Here is a 10,819-nt window from a genome sequence, read left to right as displayed (position 1 = left end):
AAAAAATTATTGACTCAAACAATGAGGAAACAAACAGCTACTACGGTCTGACTTACACACACACACACACACACACACACACACACACACACCAAAAGACATTCACAAGAGGCACAAACTGTTAAACTGTAAAGAAGAAGAACAGAGAACATTTTAAACATGACTCCATAAATGAAATGGCCTATAAGTCAAAATTATATTGCAAAATTTAAATTCATGTACTCTGGTGGACAAAAGTTTGGAATAATGTACAGATTTTGCTGTTTCGGAAGGAAATTGGTACTTTAATTCACCAAAGTGGCATTCAACGGATCACAAAGTATAGTCAGGACATTACTGATGTAAAAAACAGCACCATCACTATTTGAACAAAGTCATTTTTGATCAAATCTAGATAGGCCCCATTTCAAGCAGCCATCACTCCTACAGCTTATCCTTGAGTAATCATGCTAAATTGCTAATTTGGTTCTAGAAAATCACTTGCCATTATATAAAACACAGTTGAAAGCTATTTGGTTTGTTAAATGAAGCTTAACATTGTCTTTGTGTTTGTTTTTGAGTTGCCACAGTATGCAATAGACTGGCATGTCTTAAGGTCAATATTAGGTCAAAAATGGCAAAAAAATAATCCTTTCTCCAGAAATTCATCAGTCAATCATTGTTTTGAGGAATGAAGGCTATACAATGCTTGAAACTGCCAAAAATTGAAGATTTCATACAAAGATGTACACTACAGTCTTCAAAGACAAAGTACAACTGGCTCTAACAAGGACAGAAAGAGATGTGGAAGGCCAGATGTACAACTAAAAAAGAGGATAAGTACATCAGAGGGTCTAGTTTGAGAAATAGACACCTCACATGTCCTCAGCTGACAGCTTCATTGAATTCTACCCGCTCAACACCAGTTTCATGTACAACAGTAAAGAGAAGACTCAGGGGTGCAGGCCTTATGGGAAGAATTGCAACGAAAAAGCCACTTTTGAAACAGAAAAACAAAAAGAAAAGGTTCGAGTGGGTAAAGAAACACAGACATTGGACAACAGATAATTGGAAAAGAGTGTTATGGATCTTAACCCCATTGAGATTTTGTGGGATCAGCTGGACTGTAAGGTGCGTGAGAAGTGCTGCACATGTAGGATTTTTTGATGAGAACTCTTTGAAGTAGTTTAAGAAGTTCTGACATTTTTTTTTTTTTTTTTTTCAAATTGTAATAGTAATTTTTCACATTATTAATGTCCTGACTATACATTGTGATCAGTTGAATGCCACTTTGGTGAATAAAAGTACCAATTTCTTTCCATAAGAGCAAAATCTGTACATTATTCCAAACTTTTGAGTTAAATTTTTTTAATGAGGAAAAAATTACTGAGTGCACCTTTAACAAATTTACTCAAGTACTGGTTAGGTGCCTGTGGATGAAGTAAGAAATAAACTTTTGATCTATTTAACAAAACATTTATAAGATCTAAAGTGTAACCTATAAAGGCATATAAAACGGACAAATTAAAATAGAAAGAGTAAAGCCAGTCAGATTCAATGAATCAATCAACCAAACAACAGACACACACAGCCTCTTAAAAAACACACACACACAAACAAATTAGTCCTCTTTGTTACAACCACCCACTGTTCCATCGTGCCCTTTTTTCTAGCAAGACTTGATCTTTGACCTACCGTTAACCAGTCAATGAGCTCTCCCAGCAAGCGTCCAGGCTTTCTTGTCAGTCAACCTCTGTATGACCCCCAACTGCATCCCCCACATGAGTTTCTGTAAGATATCTGATTATTGCAGAGTGAGGAGATCTGAGAACTTTAGTTCTGAAAAACAGTAATACAACCTTGACAGGACAGTACGGTGCAACAGTTTTTTTCCCCAGTCTACTGTGATGGCATCAGATGGTAAAACCATGGTGATTATCATATTAACATTCAGTGGTACTGACATGGTATTCTATGGTACTTCAGAAAATACCACGGTATTATCATGGTACATGTCTAAAAACATAGTAAGAATATGGCACTTTTTTGTTAGTTGTTGCATTGTGTATTGAGATGATACTGTATATTATACATGTATAATACTAATAAGAATGCTAATAGGCATAATAGGACACAATGGGGCTAAAGGCACACCTTAAGAAAATGTTGATTTTTTTTTTCTGGTCACAAAGTGTATCAAGATTTAAAAAATACATTTGTTTGTGTTAAATACTGATGGAGCAACATAATCTGTGTGAAAATAAAGAATAAAGGAAGGTTGTTTGATTCAAATTCTTTATATAAAAAAAGGGGGGGGGTTCGAGTGAGCCTCTTACTCCACACTTGGTGTAAAAGTCCCCAAAGTGTGATATCATGTAAATATATAGGGACAATAGTTATAGGGCAACATTTGTCAACTTAGTCAAATACTTAACAAATTAAGATAATGCTTATTCAAATTAAGCACTTTAGAAAATGGTTAACCATTTGGCATTTTAAAACATCTCAAGTATTCTTTTAACAAATTAATCTCCATTGAAATTGGATCAGTCAATACGAGCCCACTTTGACATTTTTTCATTACAAATCTATTCGGTCCACTTAAAAAAAAAAAAAAAAAGTGTTTCAATGGGGCCTTTAGCCCCTGCAACAGGGGGGCTTTTTACCCCAAATACTATTCTTTCACTTATTGAACAGTTATTAAAAATCTTTGATCTAATTACTTTGAACAAAACTGAAAACGACAAAAGAGTATTTTGTCTCAAATTAAATGTGATAATTTCAGGGATTCTCATTAGCTACATAAATTTGCAACATTTTGAAAATGATTAAATATTAGATCAAATTACCCCAAAATCAAACTTTAGACTTTGGATGCAATGATCTCATGGATCAGGAATATTTTTCAGAGTATAGTGACAAACAAGGAAAGAACTATGTTAGTTTTTGTTGCTGTTTAGTGTTTTTGGGGGACCTTTAGATCCCATTGTACCCTAAAAATTACATACCCAAAATAACAATACATATAACAAATGTGTTTAAAAATGTAACTATTGGGTTTTGAAAGTGTAAAATGACTGGCAGGCTGACAGGTAAATGTATTTTGAATAATAAGATTTTATAATTTTCCATATTAAAAACATTTTTAGTTACAATGCACACAGTGCACAAATATCCTATACTGCCACTTAATGGTGATTTGTGATAAATCACACCAGCATCAACTGTTTACAGTTCACCCAAAAATGAAAGTTCTGTCATCATTTACTCACCCGCATGCTGTTCCAAACCCACATGACGTGTTTTATTCTGTGGAACACAAAAGGAGATGTGAGGCAGACAATTCACTTTGATTGTGGATAAAAGATACAGTAAAGGTGCATATATTTACTGAACGATCCCTTTAAACATATAAAGTTTTTTTTAGGTCTACCTAATATTAATGAGCTCGACGTTTATTCGGTAATTTGAAGGGTGTATTTCCTGTACCACTAGCGGCACCAAAAAGGAAAAAAAAATTAAAATATTAATGATTACTTCTCTTGCAAGTCAGCTTACTAATGGCTTATTTGTAATTGTATTTAAAGTACTTTAACATCGAAAAAGATACACATTTCGTCTTTTAGAACTTGGGGAACTGCTTAACAAGATTGAACGATTACATTGACATGGCAGCAGAGGGCGCTATTTCACAAATAATTACAGGTGGACAAAACTGGAAAAAGTAGGGACATTAATTAAAGTGTCGGCGTGCGTTTAACCCTTGTGCGTCAATTTAAAAAAGTGACTCAAAGGTCCTTAGAGGACAAAAATGTCCGCATCAAAAAACTGCCATAATAATATTATATATTAATATTTTTTTTCCACTTTCAATGAGTTAACTATTTTAACCCACATCAGTCCTGATCATAACTACCAAATATTCATTCATTTTCAGGATTTTAACCCATTAAATGCCAGTTTGTTTATATAATACCACTGTTGTTTTTTATGAAAAAAACAAACAAAAAAAATGAATTATTTCCCATATACTAAATGCTAAGGGGAATTTTTCATTTTTTAAATTTATTTATTTTGATTATCACAGTCTGGGATATATCAGTGTAGCAACAACACTTTATTGGATGCATTATTATTTTTTGTGCAGTGTCAGATTTAAAAACACAAACTCACACTTAGGACCTTAGAGTACAAAAATGTCCACGTCAAAATACTACCATAAAAATATATTTTAATATTATTTTCCACTTTCACGGACTTAGATTTTTTAACTAACATCGGTCCTGATCTTAACTACCAAATACTCATTCATTTTCAGGATTTTAACCCTTTAAATGCCAGTTTGTTTACATAATTCCACTGTTGTTTTTTTACCCACAAACACACACACACACATTTCTCAATAGACACATACAAAACACACTCTGACATCCATACCAACACACCCACAATATTTTAGCTGCATCATTTATTCAACTGGTCTGCAGTGCTCTATAATACAACAAACAGATAATAGGAAAAAAGAATGTATTTGCTCCATAGGTTAAACATGAGAAAAATGGTGCCATCTGGTGTAAAATTTTTAATTTACATTTTGAAGCCAGGGCTCCGGAACGAAATGCTTTAATGGCACTGGGATCAAATATTGCAGTTTTAAAGGGTTTCAATTGGGACATTTTTGTCCTTAAGGTCCTGAGTGTAACTATTTTGTGTACACAGTGTATTATAGCTGCATTATAGGAATTGAGGTTGCAATATCAAACCCCCCCCCCCCCCCCCCAAAAAAATAAGAAACCATATAGTTTGCGCCTTAATGTATCCCTTTTGTAAAATCCTGATTTCCAACAAATGTTAAAGACTGAAATCAATGTTAATATGCAGACCAACTGGTCCTCAGTATCCTCTGTGGGCATGGCTTGGGAGGCACTTAAGGCGGTTCTTAGGGGTCGGATCATACAGTATGCATCATTCATCAAAAAATCCAAAGCACGAGAACTCGTGGAGTTGGAAGGAAATATTAAAAGTGTAGAGGCAGAGCTGAAGTGCCGTATGTCATCTGATGGCCTCAGAGAAACCCGATTGAAATATAGATATAATACTATTTTGTCGCAGAAAGTGGAGTTTTGGTTATTCAGGGCAAGACAGTCATACTTTGAGTCGGGGGACAAAGCAGGGAACTTTTGGCTAGATATATAAAGCAGAGAGAGTCTTTTTCTACCATTCCCTCAGTGAAATCTGCTGGTGGTGAAATATTTACCTCAGCCATTGATATTAATAATGCTTTTAAAGAATTCTATCTTGATCTCTATAGTTCCACGTCTTCGTCTACTGATGAAGATATTAGAAACTTTGTGGAACTATTAGATCTTCCTAAACTGAAGACTGAGCAAAAAACACTCTTGATTCTGAGATAACCTTGGAGGAGCTTGACGAGGTAATTAAGTCCCTACCTACTGGCAAGGCTCCAGGGCCAGATGGTTTTGCAGCAGATTTTTTTAGATCCTATGCTACAGAACTGGCTCCACTTTTGTTACAAGTTTATACTGAATCATTAAAGAATGGAAAGCTTCCGCCAACCATGACACAAGCCCGGATCAGTCTGATTCTTAAAAAAGGACAAAGATCCAAGCGAGTGTAAAAGTTACCGTCCAATCTCCCTGATCCAACTAGTTGTAAAAATTTTGTCAAAAATTTTGGCTAACTGATTAAGTAAGGTTATGATATCTCTTATACATATAGATCAGGTGGGGTTTATTCGGGAATGCAGCTCTTCTGATAACTCAGGCGTCTCATCAATATCATGTGGTCAGTAGCAAATGATCAGTCTCCAGTCGCTGCCATCTCACTTGATGCCGAAAAGGCATTTGATATGGTAGAATGGGATTATCTTTTTAAGATTTTGGAAATGTATGGGTTCCAGAGTACATTTATTGGTTGGATTAAGTTACTTTATAGACACCCTGTAGCAGCAGTACAAAGAAATTGATTAATTTCAGATTATTTTACTCTGGATAGGGGCACTCAGCAGGGTTGCCCTCTTTCCCCATTATTGTTCTGTCTTGCCCTGGAACCATTAGCAGCCGCGATAAGAAAGGAGGATGATTTTCCAGGGGTGATTGCGGGAGGTGTGGCGCATTCTGCTTTGCGCAGATGATATTTTATTATTTGTCTCCGACCCCACTAGATCTATGCCTTGCCTCCACAGAATTATTAATTCCTTTTCCAAGTTCTCAAGATACAAAGTCAATTGGTCTAAATCTGAAGCTTTGGCTTTGACAGCATACTGTCCAGTAACGGCCTTCCAGCCGGGCGCATTTCAGTGGCCCAAACAGGGCATTAAGTATTTGGGAATTTTATTCCCAGCAAATTTGTCTGATTTAGTCAGAGTTAATATTGATCCCTTAATAAAATGGTTTTCGAATGATGTGGGCAGGTGGGCTTCATTAAACTTATCAATAATTGGGAAGGTTAATGTAATTAAAATGAATTGTATTCCAAAATTTAACTACCTGCTACAGTCTCTCCCTATAGATGTCCCCCTCTCTTATTTCAAGCAATTTGAAAGCATAGCGAAGTCCTTCATTTGGAATGGTAAACGTCCCAGATTGCATTTTAATAAGTTACATAGGCCGATAGACAAATGTGGGCTAGGCCTACCCAAGATTTTGTTTTATTATTATGCGTTCGGTCTCAGACATTTGGCTCATTGGTCACTTCCACCTGAGAGAGCTCCTCCCTGGTTTCTTATTGAACAAGAAGTTCTTGCGCCATTTTCACCACTGCAAAGCCTTTTGATCAAACTAACCGGAGAAGTTAAATCACACCCCGTTATTTAGCATTTGCACGTGGTTTGGACTAAAGTGTCCAGAGTGTTTAATTCGGACATTTATTTAAATGTTGCCTCAAGCATATGGCTGAACCCTAAATTACATATTAATAAGTCCCCTTTCTGTTGGTCAGAGTGGATTGGGAGGGGGGTTACTACACTCGGTGACCTATATTAGAGTGGAATACTGAGATCTTTTGATAATTTGGTTCAACATTTTAAGATTCCTAGATCCCAGTTCTTTAGGTTTTTACAGCTGCGCCACCTGCCCTGTACTGTTTTTGAGAGTGGTGTACACCCCCCTAAAACGGCAGATACTTTGGAAATGGTGAATACTACTGATGGGAAAGGTCATGATGCTTCAGTGTATTACTCCCTGTTAATTCAGAGTCTGGGGGATGGAGCTTTGTCTTCTCTCAAGAGATTATGGGAGAAAGATTTAAACTTGATATTGGAGGAGGGAGAGTGGGCTAGGATCCTAAAAAGCATCAGGTCTGCATCTAGAGATGCAAGGATCCGTCTGATGCAATTTAAGATTTTGCATCAGTTCTACTGGACCCCCTCTAGATTGTATAGGCTTGGTCTTAAAGACTCACCCACCTGCTGGCAATGCCAGTCAGAAGACGGGGACACAACCCATGTTTTTTGGCGTGGTATTAAGATTCAGGAATTTTGGTTGAGGATCCAGTGTTTTGTGTGTGACGTACTGGACACTCAGTTTTCATTTTGCCTCAGACTTTGTATTTTGGGTGATGGAGGGGTCCTGAATATAGGAGATAAATATATGAAAAGTTGGGTCCTAACCAGCGTGATGATTGGCAGACAGCTAATCCTTAGGGGTTGGAAGTCAACTGATGCACCCTCATTTCGTGAGTGGTGCACCGAGTTGGGTAAAGTGGCAGCTTTCGAGATGACTTCCAGATGGTTGAGGAACCTGTTAAGTTATGGCAGAAAATGGGGCAGTCTCATTTGGAGAGGTCCTAGTGTGGGGCAGTGGAGGGAGACAGTTTTGTATTTTTTTTTCTCCTATATGTTGAACTTTGTCTTTTTAAAAAAAATGTACTTACGTATTTCTATTTGTGTGTCTGTTTATATGTGGGTATTTAGTTATTTTATATTTGTGTGTGTGTGTGTGTGTGTGTGTGTGTGTGTGTGTGGTGAGGGGTGTTATAAAGGGTTATAAGTTGACTCCTAATGCATAATTTTATGGTTAAATTTATTTTTGTCTGTCTTGGTATCAATAAAAAATGTTAATAAAAAAAAAAAAAAAAAAAAAGAAAAAAAATAAATTCCCCCCAAAATACACACCTTTGGCTAAATTTATGCCGTTGGCCAAAGTGATCAACAAAACAAAAATGAAAAAGACAAAAATGTCCCGAAGGTTGCACAAGGGTTAAGATATTGTCAGCATACTTGTGCAAAAGGTGAAAACTGATCCAGAATCGTAACTGTTACACAGGTAATGGTTCCAGGTTTCCCTCTCAAACATATAATTGTTGTTTCATATTCAACCCCCAATATTTAAAATGCCCTGTCAGGTTGGTTTAGAAACATTAGTGTTAACAGTCTTTAAGCGACACGAATTTCCAGTCAGTTAGGAAAGCAAATCCTGGTTCATTTTTGCATCTTGCTTTGCTCTAACAGGTCTCCAATATAACAGCCCTTGTTCTTTGAGCTCTTTTTGTTTTTGTAACAACAAAACAAAAGATGCACAGAACTAAAAGAGTTTAAACTGTCTTTGTTTCTGTCCGGATAAACTGACCCGATATTACTTAGCATTTTCCATAGCTGTGCTTAAAGGAATATTCCAGGTTCAATACAAGTTAAGCTCAATCGACAGTATTTGTGGCATAATATTGATTGCCACAAAATGTTTTTCGACTTTCCCCCTACTTTTTCTTTAAAAAAGCAAAACTGTTTTACAGTGAGGTACTTACAATGGAAGTGAATGGAGTTAATCCATAAACGTTAAAATACTCACCGTTTCAAAAGTATAGCCACAAGACGCAAACAATATGCCTGTTAACATGATTTTAGTGTGATAAAATCACTTACTAACCTTTTCTGTGTAAAGATATTGACCTGTTTCAGTGACGTCACTTTTCCCCCATAGCTGCCATATTTGTGACCATCAGCGGGAGGAAACAATGGCAGTCAATGGATAAACACCCGTCAAACGATATCAAGAAAAACCTCAAAATGCTTTTGATCCATGCAAAGTCCCAGGAAAGTTGTATCTTCTCCCGTAACGAATATGATCCATGACAAGCGAATTAACCATTAAACATGATTGTCACTAGAGGACAAAATGCAACTGTCGTAGCCGCAGGTCAGAGACGGTTAAACGGGTGTTTTCGGCTGTCAGTCACTGATGCTTTATGGCAGTTTGGGCATACCAAGATGGCCGCTCGAACACTTCTGGTGGCTTCACCTCCTGTTGGCTGTTTAGCGTTGTGTCAGCGATCCAGTTCTATATACTGTATATGTCAGTCACAAACACACATGAAGCAAGCTGACCTGTTTCATGTGACGTCACTGTATGACTGCGCCCCCATGCTTGTGACCAAAATTCCATTTACCTTCATTGGGATGCGGCAAAATTCGACAACATTTTTGTTTCTATTTATAAATATTGAAAAGATGATAATGCCATTTCATTACCAGAGCTTAAATGTAAGTTTTCTTTCAAGAAAGTTTTATCTTTTAAGAGACACGGCTTCATTTCGCCAAGTAAAGCAGCGATGAAGGGGGAGAGCAGGGATAAAAACACTTGTGGGTCTTTGCTCATGTATTCAGACATGTCAGTTATCTGTACACGTGTCACTAATATTTATAACACCATCGATTCGGATACAATTAAACTGGAAAGGCACATAGGACGATGTTATTCATAACACCCAGACTGTATAAAGGTATGCATGTTAACACATTGTAATAAATAAAAAAGCACTATAATGTAAATATGTAGTATATATTTAATGTGTATATACTAATGTTAGTCAATAAACATCACATCATAAGATTGTGAAGCACAGACTTTATTTCACACCACCAGACTACAATGTAAACATATTATTCATATTCACTAATATGACAAGGTTGCTTTCTGTGTGTTCTTCATGAGTTAAAAGCAGCATTTACATTCATACAGACAGGATCATCACAGATGTTTTGTAATATTTTGACCAAATCAGAACAGATCACAAACATGTGTAACTTTTGAATGGGACATTTTTACGGTGATGTACCTGTAGACATGTGCACTTGCTGGTCACACATCAGACTCGCTGGCATACGGAGATGAATCCTTGGCATGGATCAACAGTACAGAGGTGGCTGTGGGGAAAAAGTGATGTCACTGAAACGTTTTAAACGTTAAATAGACAATTTTAAAACTTTGTTTCCTTGACGATGTACTGTCAAACAAACCCTAAAACGACTGTAAAAATTATGATTTAAACAACTTAATAGCTCAAATAATACACGAGTTTTAACAGAAGAATTAATATAAGTGCTTTTACAAAATTATAAGCATCACATTTCTGCCTTTAAACCTTCCAAAAATTGGCCCCATTGACTTCCATTGTAAGTGCCTCACTGTAACCTCAATTATTGCTTTTTTTTTTTTAAGTCGAAATTATTTTTGTGGTAATCACATTATGCTACAAATGCTGTCGATTGAGCTTCACTTGTATTGAACCTGAATAAAGTCCAAAACGATGATATGATGCATAAAAGCTTTTTTCTTTATTTTCATCAACACAATGTACAAAAACGTACCGTGGTAATCTTAGTTTTAGCCCAAAACACCACAGTTGACACAGTAATTGTTAATAAATCTGTGGCAAATTGGTAGGCTACTGGCTGCACAATTAATCAAAAATAAATAAAATAATCGACAATTACAGTGGTCACAATTATAGAATTGTGAAGTGTCGATTACAGCATTCCATTTAGATGTGCTCTATTTGCGTCAAAATTTCCTATTTACGACATTTTTTGGGGCTGATGTGT

Source organism: Myxocyprinus asiaticus, chromosome 34 (genome assembly GCF_019703515.2).
Source record: "Myxocyprinus asiaticus isolate MX2 ecotype Aquarium Trade chromosome 34, UBuf_Myxa_2, whole genome shotgun sequence".
Taxonomy (NCBI): domain Eukaryota; kingdom Metazoa; phylum Chordata; class Actinopteri; order Cypriniformes; family Catostomidae; genus Myxocyprinus; species Myxocyprinus asiaticus.
This window is presented reverse-complemented; position numbering follows the sequence as displayed.